This window comes from Neovison vison, chromosome 13, assembly GCF_020171115.1.
Source record: "Neovison vison isolate M4711 chromosome 13, ASM_NN_V1, whole genome shotgun sequence".
NCBI classification, from domain to species: domain Eukaryota; kingdom Metazoa; phylum Chordata; class Mammalia; order Carnivora; family Mustelidae; genus Neogale; species Neogale vison.
The window spans coordinates 80,748,085-80,760,733 of record NC_058103.1 but is presented as its reverse complement, the minus strand read 5'-3'; positions in this window follow the sequence as shown (position 1 = coordinate 80,760,733).

Sequence of the window (12,649 nt, the reverse complement as noted above, 5' to 3'; positions counted from 1 at the left end):
TACCTGGTGATTTACAATCAGTTGAGTGCATCTTAAATTAAAATGTATATGTACATCAGCACCAAAACCATAAATTCCTATGTTGTGATTTTGTTTAGTTTGCATGTCCCCTTTTTCTGCATATTTCCATGTAAGCAGGGTCTTTTTGAGCCACAAGGAAAGGTATAGAATCCCCAGGGCTGTGGTGGGTATCAGGATAATCCTGGAAACCCTCACTAATCCTTGACAGGGAGTTAAAAAAAAAAAAAAAAAAAAAGGAAACGAAAGGAAATAAAAAAGAAAAAAGAAAAGCAGCTTTTGCTTTCTTTCTGCTGTGTAGATCTGGGAGGGAGTAGCTCAGTACGTGCCTCATTCTCCAGGTTTTCTTCTAATAATAAAGAAATTAACCAAACACGGTCTTTGGAATTTAAAAGAAAGGTATTGGAATTCTGGTTTTGCCCCTCACTACATGTGTGACTTTGGGCAAGTTACCAACATTTTTAGATCTCTGTGTTACCTCCCACTAGAATCAGGATAAAAATTATAACAAATTTTGGTATCAAATCTTAGAGTACATATAATAAGTTGAGGAAATAATACATATAAACACATTAGTAATTGATACATGAGAATAAATATTACTCTTATCATTATTTCTGAAAATCATTCATTTTTGTAAATTTATTACAAAATTCACCAGTTTATATAATTTATACAATAGCATAAGTAGACAGGTATATAATGCCTGCAACGTAGACAATAGTCATAAAATAAAATATTTCATTATCCTAAGAAGTTCCTACATATTGGTGAGTGCTGTGAAGTGTGTAAACCTGGTGATTCACAGACCTGTATCCCTGGGGCTAATAATATATTATATGTTAATAAAAAAAATTCTTTTAAGTTCCTACATATAATTATAGACTTTTGAAAACTTGAAGAAATTCTTGTGGCATCTAGTCCAATCTCCTTATTTATAGATGAGAAAATCAAAGTCCTATAAAGAACAGGAAATTACCCATAGTAATCTATACTAGCAGTGTCAAATCTGTTAGGTATCTCAAATCTTCTTGTTTTGGACTGAGTTCTTTTCTGCTTTACCATACTGGCTTCAGGAAACCACAAGATTCTAAGGAAGGCGAGGCACATACCAAGAGATGCAGCAGCACAGAGGACCAGGACCAGTGAATGCAGGACCAGGGAACAACAAATACTGCCCTCATTTGGAATACAAGCACTGAAGAGGTTACTTGCGCTTTTATCCAGGCAGCAGCTATAAAACGATCTTAATTGTTGGGAGTTCAGAAGTTTCAACAGTGAATACCCACAGACAATATATTTAAGGAAAAATGGATATGTACTTTACATAACCTATGAATTTGTGAGTGGGATGGGTGTACCATAGAAAGATAACATTGCATTGGAAAACCAAGACTCCACCCACCATAGACACAAAACCAAAATCCTATGAGTTTTTTACCAAACCGTTTGTTGTTCTTAGGAGGACCTAATGTTTCTTTGTTAGGAGAAACATTTGCTTATCTCATGCAAAGATTGGGTGACCTTGTTTCCTGGCTCTGATTGCGCTTTTCAAGCGCATATAGTGCATGCCAGTAAAGATGACAGAATTTCAACATTGCTGGTACCCTTGAGATAAAAGGGTCTTATACTTCCTATAATCTTTCCTTCATCAAAAGCCTGGGTGAAAGAAATCAAATCTATACATGACAGATAAATATAGTCACTTTCTAACATTTTATTTATATTCACTAAAATAATTATGAAAAACTGTGAATCCTCTTGAACATTTTAAGTTGACATTCAAATTTTTCTCATTTTACCTTTAAATAGTTTCAAATATCTTTAAGAGCTAGTGCTTTCTCCAATACCAACATTTAAAGGAAAAATGTTAAATGGCTGTTTCACATGTTCTCAATGAAATCGAATTATCATGGTGAGTTGACACCTACCATCATCTATCATGAAAAAAAATGAACAAGTTTTTCTTCAAAAATCTACCATCATTCCTTTTTCATCTTGCTCTTGTATTTCCACTCTACCTCCCCATATAATCTTATTCTTATAAAATAAGTTTAGTGTATGAAAATCTTTCTAGGCATTTCCATACTTAACTGCAGTAAATGTGTACAAATATATTTGATTATAATAGTCTATGGTCATCTATTTGACCAAGGCAAAACAAATATATTATGAATTTTAATATCTAATCATTAAGGACAATATGTAGAATGTTATTAGGAATTCATTGCTTAATGAAATAGATGATGGATACTCTTGTTTTGTTTCAATTAGTTTGTGTACCCCCTTCTAAAATAAAGCAGGTTTCAAGATCAATTAAATTTTTTGTTCTTATAGACATATTTATTGAAATAACTTGTTCTCATATAAATATATGGGAATGAAAAAGTTTTGCTACAGCAAAGAAGCTCAATTTATTGAATTCCTTTCAAGTCATAAGACAAAAATCACATATTGATCACTCATTAAAAATATATCTGTAGTGATCTAATTACTAGATTAGTTCTTCATTCAATTTTATTGAAAGCAAAGAATTAGAAGCCACATGATTGGCAAAAGAAATTACTTTCTAGTCATTAGTATCATTTAAATTATCCCTTTGATTAGGCCCTCACCCAGAGGTAATGTACCATATAGATTCCCTTTGTGTGAAATCCATGACTTTCTTTTGTAAAGTGAGAGAAAAGCAATTATGAAAGAGAAATTAGGAAAGGAGAATAGACAGGAAGCTTCTAGCATGATGCATTGACCACTGGCAAATTGTCAGGCACATCAATTCTAGGAAGCTATACATATGGCAGTTGAAGATTTGGAAATGGATTTCCTTAAGACTATTCCTGCCTGAGTGCCTAGTGAAAAGTCTTAATGGACTCCCAGGGGAAAGCATATTCTAGCATGAAGACCAATGGAGTAACGAATGTAAATCTAATTTTATCTATGAAAGATTTTCCTCTATTTTGCTCTTCAGACCTCTATTAATTTACATCATCAGAAAACTACATGCTTCCCTAGAACCATCTTCATTGAGATATAATATACCTTGATATTTTTTAAGGCTAAAACATGGAAAAAATCATATACCATTAACTAGGAGTATAATTAACTCAAGATTGCACCTGAGGGCCAATTGGGGGAACAAAAGTATCTAAAGAAAGATGTGGCATTTTCTGTAAAGTGATTTTTGAAAAAATTTCAATTAGAGTCCTTTCATTAAAGTCTCTTGCAATAAACTCTTAATAGTCATTCGTACTAGGAAATGTTTGTCAATCCTGAGTAATTTTTTTTATATCTACATTTTTATATTGGAGGGAGGGAGTAGTCAGTATACTGGGCCCTACTCAGTATTTTTTTTTAATCCTGAGTAATTAATATATTTTATTTTATTATATTAAAAAGATTAGAGAATATTTTGTGTTTCTACTTTTGTCTTAGCTGCAAGGCTGCTAAGAGCCAAATTTAAAGTGAATTCATTGTCAATATTTCTTAACTATAAAATATGCTTCCCCTTTTGCTTATAATTGTATATGTATTTTTTCTTAAGACATATATACAATTTATTTAAGCCATAATACTCTTTTAAAAAAATACTTAAGGATTTAAGGTACAAAGGATGGAGGAATGAAAATATAAATAATTAAAATATCCGCAATCTAGGGGTACCTGGGTGGCTCAGTCATTAAGTGTCTGCCTTGAGCTTGGGTCATGATCCCAGGTCCTGGGATCAAGCCCTGCATCTGGCTCCCTGATCAGTGGGGAGCCTGCTTCTCCCTCTCCTACTCCCCCTGCTTGTGTTCCATCTCTTGCTCTCTCTTTGCCAAGTAAATAAATAAAATCTAAAAATAAAAGAGAAAGAAGAGTCTTTATGAAAAATAATTAATTAATTAATTAAATTAAATAGCCACAATCTAGTCACGTAACTGAGGAGGCTAAAAATTTCTTATGACAATCACTATAAGTTAGAAAACTGAAGTTAGTTTATATTAATTTCAAATAATTAGATACAACTTTCAAATGCTTGTCAGATTGCAGATTACTATAACATATATTTCATGTATAGTATTGAAGCTGTTCTATAACCTACTAGCATATCTACACATGGTAGCCAACAGCAATTGGTTTCTGATTAGACCAGCTGCCGATATTTGTGACAGGACTGTGACAGCAAGAGTAATCACTGTTGGTTACAGCAATGGTAAAAAATAACAACAACAACAACAACAAAACACCTCATTGCCTTGTTCCTACTTTCCACCAATTTTGAAAGAAAAGGTTTGCAGCTCTAGTTGTCTAATTCATATCCGTGTCAAGATGGGAAAAAATATCTTCATTAGGCCATATCATAGTTTATGGCTTAAAAATTATGTGAGTTTTGGAGGGCCTGGCTGGCTCAGTCAGAAGACTATGGAGCTCTTGATCTCAGGGTCATGAGGTTGAGCCCACATTGTGTGTAGAGATTATTAAAAAAAATAAATAAGCTTAAAAAAATTCTGGGAATTTGGAGACTCAGAAGCCCAAGGGTAGAGTCTTGTACCCATTATAATCAATGAGTTCTTAAATTCCAGGATTTAGGTTGTGACACATTCTTAAAAAGAAAAAAAGAAAAGAAAAGTCTAGATGTACCAGATTAAAAATCCATTCATAGTGTTCATAATGCAAGTGTTTTAGTTAACAGGCTTTTGGACCATTCTAAGTTGAGTCATTCATTATATACCCTTTCATATATTTTTAGTGTATTAACAGCTTTCTGAATGAGTACTAACAACCTTAACTGGAAAACAACAGTTATCACATTTATTATGATGTAGATATATATCTAATGTGATAGATGGTTGTTCATAGGTTGAGTAAGACCTCATTCTCTTAATGTAACTTTATGGGGGAAAATACTTTGAATTTAGATTAATGTAAGGAAAGTGAACTCAGACATCCCTGTGAAATGTTTTAATATTTTCTTTTATTGATAGATTCCACTAGATGATAAACCATTAGCGACCTAAGTTCAGAGGAATGCAATAAATAATATAGGTATAAATAGGATGTTAACTAATGAACTTGTTAGTAGCCTATTTACAGACAAATATCCCACTTATTTAAGTTCTATCAGACATATTATGCAAAAGAATGCCTTAAAAATTATAGTTAGTTCTATAGAATATGTGATTTCAATTATAAAAAAAAGCTCACGTGTACATTCATCTGTATGAAAATACTAGAAAAACAATATATATATAAAATGTTACTAGCTATCAGAAACAGCTGATTTTTTTCTTTGTTCTTTTCTATATTTACAAATGTACTGTGTATATAAATATCTTTTAATATCAATGAATAAAATATTTAAATATAAAAAATGACAGTATTCTGACTGACAAATTTTTGCACATTTTGGAATAGAATATATTCTAAGTTTCAACCCTACTATTTGTAGCTATATGACCTTATAGGATATTGCTTTATTGTATAGTCATGTTGTGATGCTGGGAAGGATACATTGTGAAGGAGGTGCTTGTGTGTCCCTTCAGGACCTTCAGTATGGAATTTTACATCTGCAGTAGGCTGCGTGGCTATTGGTGGATTATTATGAATAAGCTTCCCATGCCTAACCTGTTCCCCATCTCTGCAGTCTCCTTTCTATTATTTTGGGTGTCCTTCTTCTAGGACAGACAAAACATGCAATTATCCCAATGAGCAGGAAAGTAATTAACTGGGTGAGAAATATGCCCAGAGTCCATTTTATCCCAAGCATTCAATTAGTTAACCAGGCAAAAGATAAGCAGCCTTCTAAAGAGTATAATAAGGTAAAAATAGTTGGGACAACCCGCCTTGTAACATAATAGGAATAAATACAATGACAATAAAGCCATGCAGAGTTCCTCCAGTTTAGATAATGGAAAGAATGGCCTTACAAAGACAAACTCTGTGACCACCTTCCAATTCCTGTAGGCCTAAGGAATAAAGGAGATTCCTGTCCCCAATTCCTGTCACTGGTAACAGTTAAATAAATGTACTCATTCCAGAGAGAAAACATGAAACAATATGAAGAAAAAGGTCAAGTGGTCAGGAATTGAATAACAATGTGAATAATTGAGTTCTCAATACTGGGTTTAAGAGCACGCATTTTCTAATTGATTTTCTCAAATCTGCTATCCATTCATTCATTTGTTCATTCACCCATTTACCAAACATGCGTTGAGTACTTTTTAAGATGTAAGGACCAAGTCTAAGCAATTTCAAGCCAGCATTTAAAAACCAAAAAACTTGGGGAGGGGAAAATTTGGGCTTTGAATTCTGTTTCTGACATAAACTGTTTGTGTGGGACAGACCCAGGTTTTGGGGACTGAAGTTTATATAATTTAAGAGCCCACTATAAGAAAAGGCATATAAAATTAGGATTACAGGCCCATGCAAGTGAGAAGTCTTGAGGCTGAAGCTTCATCGAATTTCCAGAAATCTACCTCTATAGTGAGATGTGATTTTGTGCTTTAGTTTCCTCAATCCAAGGTCCTAATCCCAGCCTCAAAGGGAGCTGAGATCTGTGAAAGTGATTGCATCTAGCACATGGAAATCTTGCAACTCTGTCAAATCTGGAGCTTAAAAAAAAAAAAAAAAAAAAAAGTCTCGCTCCGCATATTTATTGTATATGCTTTGTCAGTTTGCTCACCTAGAGACATCCTCGGCATCATCTGCCAAAGCAGTCTACTGGGTGGCCACTTGTTATGGGGGCTAGTTTCACTCAAAGTAAGGCTACCAAAAATACAGGACATCCAACTGAATTAGAATTTAAGATCAACAACGGCTAACTTTTTCCTGTAAGCATGTCCCATACAATATTTGGGTGTCTTAAATGTGTTTTTTTGTTAAATCTTGCAACTAACTTTGAAAGCTTATGTTCAATTCTTAGCTCAGATGCTTAACTGGCTGTATTACGTGACCTAAAGAAAGTTTTTTGAGACTGTTTTTCCTTCTGTCGAATGGGGGCAAAAATGTTCTTGACAGAATCGTTGTGACAGTCAAAGGAGACAATAAATTCATGTAAAGTGTTCTGCACAGTGCCTGCCATTGGTGGAGGGGCAGGGGGCGGGGCTTAGTAAAACCAGGACTAGTAGCGCTACCAGAGAGAGAGCAAGCTACAGTTTGCTGCTAAACTTCTCAGAACCCACGCAGGGCATAGCTGGTCCCTTTATTTTTTCCTCCCAGAAAAGGACAGCTAGTCTAGCTGATTTTTGAGAAGTTTGGACAAAGGCTGGAATGCCCAAGTAAGTTTGAATAACATAGTGCCCTCTGGGAAGGAATAAAGGAGTGCATCTGGCCTTAGGTAGTCTTTTCTGTTCAGTTAATTGGATTCACTGAACTCTCTTTCACAATGACAAAAAGCAAATGTTTGGAATAGAAACCTTTCCTGAGTCTAGTAGAACACCAACATTTCAAATAAACATTTTGATCAAACATTTCATCACATAGATCGCATTTGCCCAGAAAGAAGCTTCTGTTCCTATGTGCACTGGTTTTCTGCTTCCCAAAATATTTGCTTGGCATTTTCTGGACATGGGTTGAGGACATCAAAAATGAAATCTTTTCCCTTTCTTTTTATTTCTTTCTCTAAGCATCAATTATATGACTCACTCTCGTTGTTTAATTATTTTTTTTCTCAATGTTTTATTCAGTTAAGTCTAATAGTACAGGGTAAGGCATATTCACTCTGAATGAATAAAACCTTTTACTATGTTCTTTGGTTAATTTTCTCACGTTCTAGCTAGGAACAGCTTGAAACTCAAGATCTTTCTCCTTCTTCCCATCTTTAGCCCAACTTATGCATCTATATTTGTGCTCTTTAATGGTTTCTTCCTTGATTCTCTTATTTACTCAACAAAACTCTTTTCCAGATAAAGTTTTAAGCCCAGGAATAGAAAGAGAAATAACTTTCAGCCTCTTTTCTCAAGGTGCACAAAGCTTAGAAGATGAGGAAAACACAGGAATTTGTTCACTATATGATAAGAAATTCGGTCACAGAAATATGTCCTACATATCAATGAAGTACAGAAGAAAAAATATCTGAATGTGCCAGGGGATGGGATAAGGTCAGAAGGGATGAGGACAAAGGAGGTAATGATGAAAACAAGCTTTAGAGAGTAGATAGAGTTAATTAAGAGTGCACAATTAGCAATTAATTGCCAAGAGGGAAAATTATATACATCAGAGAAAGCAGAGGTAGCTTGGTGAAGCTGAAGGTATATATATAAGAGTAGAAGAGGTATATATATACGATTTATATAAAACTAGAAAAATAGGCTTCACGTGAATTTTTTTAAAAGACTTTCATGTCATTCCAGGGAGTTAAGGTTCTACTCTGGGGAAATGAGGAATTTAGGGCAATATTTGTGTTATAGAAATATCAGTCTGCCTATAGATCCTGTGGAGGCTGAAGTGGCAGAGAAAGATGGGGCAGAGAGGACAATTATAAAGCTATTAAGATAATAAAAACAGAAGAGGATGAGGGTCTGAGCCAAGGTAGAGACAGTGAGAATGCAGAGGAGAGAATGAATTTAAATGTTATGTAGGAAACAGAGTGAAAAACAATTGGAGACAAGAAAACCATGGTTGATTCCTGGATTTCTAGATTTCTGTGTGAGTCTTAAAGAGAAATGGATTCACACAAACATGCAAACACATACACAACACACCAAAGGTAACATGCCTCTCAAATACGTTGTTTGTATGTATTATACTAAGACTCCCTAAGCAAATTATACCATTAAGTGTGTTTAACCATTTATGAACCTGTTATTAAAATTTAATTATTATGTAATTAATAGAACATGAGGCCAGAAAGCCATATGATAATTTTCAGAAACTCTGAGATTACAGATTTTACATTTTACAAAAAAGTTGCCACAGTCTATTATTTTCTTGAGAAGCTGTTCATATATGAAATTGTAGTCTAGCCATTAAGCTAAGTTTAAGTACAACTTAATATTTTCACATTTCTTTTCATTATGATGTTATTGGTTTGATTTTTAATTGTTTTATTAATTATTAAATATATGAAAAATTATATTTATAATATATTGAATCATAAAGAGTAATACTAAAATGAAGATCCATATATTTTTCTACTCAGCTGTAGAAATGGAATATGACCATTAATTTGAGCTTTTGGGGTTCCCTCAGTGATCACATCAATTTCCCTTCACATACTCCATCCTTAGGGGACTACAAATTTGATTGTTTGGAATTAATTATCTCCTTACCCTTTCCCCAGCGTAACCAATATCTTTATATTCTTAATCAATAGTTCTCATTTTACCTAAAAAATAATTCTACCTATGTACTTTTAGTGATGTTTATCTTTTGCCAAACAATATATTCTTGTGATTTGTCCATATTGATGTGCTAATTACTTGACTCTAATGTAGAGGGTTTGTTATGAACATATTTTGATTTGTTTGTCCTTTCCCCTGCAGATTGGCCTATTCTGGATACTCCTGCTTTGCACACTCCTGAGTGCGTCTCCTTATGCATATGGTACATTAAAATCATCAGCTGTCATTTGCTTAGAATTCCCTGTTACATCTTTTTCTACCTTTGACTTTCAAAGATGTGAAAGTCCTTACATTTTGGAGATAACTCTTGTTAACTGTACATTGTATAATGAGTCTCAATCCATGTATTTACAAACTTTTCTATGTGTTTATTTGTATATTTTCTATTAAGTACAATTTTATCTATAAGGGAAAAATAAAAACTACTGTCAAATAGAATTAGAAAGCTACTGTTGTGAGGAGTGAAACATCATCCTACATTTAGGAGAAAAAAATGAAACTCGATTAACATGAGATTTATACTCAGCAACAAGTAAGGAACAGTAGGAAGGAAGAGCATATAAACAGAGATAGTTAATAAGGAAGTTGTAGCATGTGAATTAAAAAGCAATGGTTACTGGAAGGAATTAGAGCTCTCCCTGGAGGAAAGAAGAGAGGTGGTATAAAAAGAGCTTTGCTTTTTGAGAAAAGGCTTGATGGTGAAGACGATTCTAGTTCTGAAAGACTGCCTGAGGAATGCATACATCCAGAGGAACAGAATGTGACAACAGACACATGGTTGTATGCCAGGCTGAGGTTGGATGAAATTTACCATAGCCATTAGTCAACAGCACATCAGAATATCAGGAGGTCCTGAACCTGAGCTGAGCTGGCCTAATTTGTGAGGGAGAAGTATATGTCTTTGATAGCACTACCATTCTTCTTCCTTGGATAAGGTCCCTTCTTAGGGCCTTCATGCTAACTGCTGACTATCTAGAACCCTTACATCTATGCCATCTAGCTGCACATCTTTCCATCAAACAGACATTGCCATTTCCCATGCCCATGGCAAACTTGCATCATCTCCAATGACAGAAATTTTCAGTCAATGTACCCCTAAATTTTTATCGGTGTGTAATTTTTTTTTAAGATTTTATTTATTTATTTGCCAGACAGAGATCACAAGTAGGCAGAGAGGCAGGCAGAGAGAAAGGAAGGGGAGCAGACTCCCTGCTGAGCAGAGAGCCTGATGTGGGGCTCCATCACAGGCCCCTGGGATCATGACCTGAGCCGAAGGCAGAGGCTTTAACCCACTGAGCCACCCAGGCGCCCCGGTGTGTAAAATTTATTCTTGTAACTAAACAGCTTTTTCTTTGGCCTATAAAAGATAGAATAATTTGTTGAATGGTCTATGAAAGGTGTGGAAGGCAAGTGAGCAAGAGATAAGCACTGTACTATGAGGTCAAGCTAACATCATGGAAAGGCAGAATGTTTATAGGTCATATGAGAGCTTAACCTCTTTATTACACAATAGAGCTTAGTGTAGACAGTAAACAGTTTTCAGAGCACAGAAGCATGGTACTAAAGGGGTGACGGCTGAGACACTACTAAATTCAGAAGTCCATACACTTCTGGAACCTCAAAAGCAACAGAATGAGAATACAGAGGATGAACAGGAACTTTCTGAGGTCTTCATGAAAACTCTAAATTACACATGGACCATTTTCGTTGTTTTAAAAACAGAGACCATTGCCAGTGTCTGTAGCTTGTTGCTCCTGAAGAAGCTTCATGAGTTTGCATTGGCCTGTTTGGCCAGCCTTGGCCCAGAGACTGCTGAGGAGTCGAAGGCACTGATCCCAAGCCTGGAGGGGTGGTTTGAAGATGAGGAGCTACAGCAGACACCTGATAACCAGACCAAGTGCAGCTTTCAATATTAATCTCCAAATATCCCTCTGCTGCTGAGGGAACTACATTCCTAGCATCTGGAGCTGACTTACACAGAAATTCTGTTGCAGAAGACACTTGGTCTGCGTTTGGATACAACAACCCAGCTTGATCTTGGTTTCAGTTGCTATTGCAAACTAGACTGTTGGACCTTGATAACATGACCTTGCCTCTGGGAAGGGTGAGGTGGGGTGATGTGCATATAAGGTACACTGTTGATGGCCTCATACCACTGCTTTGGCCCCTGTATTATTTTAATTTTTTAGAAGAGTTTATTGATAAAATAGTAATAATCGTGGGTACTTCTATTGATAATCGTGGACATTTCTCTAGAGATGCAGTCTTATACTGTGATAGTGGTTATATATGAACATTCAAGTTTTTAAATCTACCCCAAATTCCAGCATTTGTAAGTATGCTGCAAATACAAATGTCTGAGGATGTCAGCAGTAGGTTTCAGCTCTGTCAGGGTAGTGACCCATGTTCAGCTTAGTGAACAAAGGTACATGGGTAGTACCAGGGAAATACCAGCTGAATGAGTGAATGCTTTCCCTTGCCTTGTTTTTCACTAGGGACATTTTGATATATTTATTTGGGTTAACTCATTCAGGCTGATAAAATGTGAGATTGTCTAGCTAGTTGTTAAATATTTAACAGAAACGAACTCAAAGCTTTATCATGAAGAATCCTATTCAGACGAGAAGGAGTTTCAGACAAAGGTGTCAGGCTACTGGGAAGCTAGGAATAAGAATAACATGTAAGTTCAGCCTACTTCTTAAATCACAAAAATCAAAGACAGGAGATTAGAAAGGAAAATATGTGGTAGGAATTATTTTATCAATTACTTAAATAAGTATTGACACTTTCTAAAGACAAACATCATGCCTTATTGAGAGGACACTGACAATAAATATAAGAAATAAAGTTATGTAGTATGTTAGAATGTGTTAACTGCTGTGAAAAAAAAATACTCAGACCAAAGAAAGGGAGTTCAAGAAAGCAGAACAGAGGACAATTAAAAATGCATTCATTCTGGGATGCCTGGGTGGCTCAGTTGGTTGGACGACTGCCTTCGGCTCAGGTCATGATCCCAGAGTCCCGGGATCGAGTCCCGCATCGGGCTCCCAGCTCCATGGGGAGTCTGCTTCGCTCTCTGACCTTCTCCTCGCTCATGCTCTCTCTCACTGTCTCTCTCAAATAAATAAATAAAAAATCTTTAAAAAAATGCATTCATTCAATTTATTCGTCCATTCACTCACTTAGCCACTCAGCCAACAGTCCTCAAGCATCTACTTTGTCCTTAGTATACAGAATATAAAGATGAATTAGACGTGGCCCTTCTTAGTCAAGCTAACACACATGAACAATAGAACAGCCAAGTTGTTGTT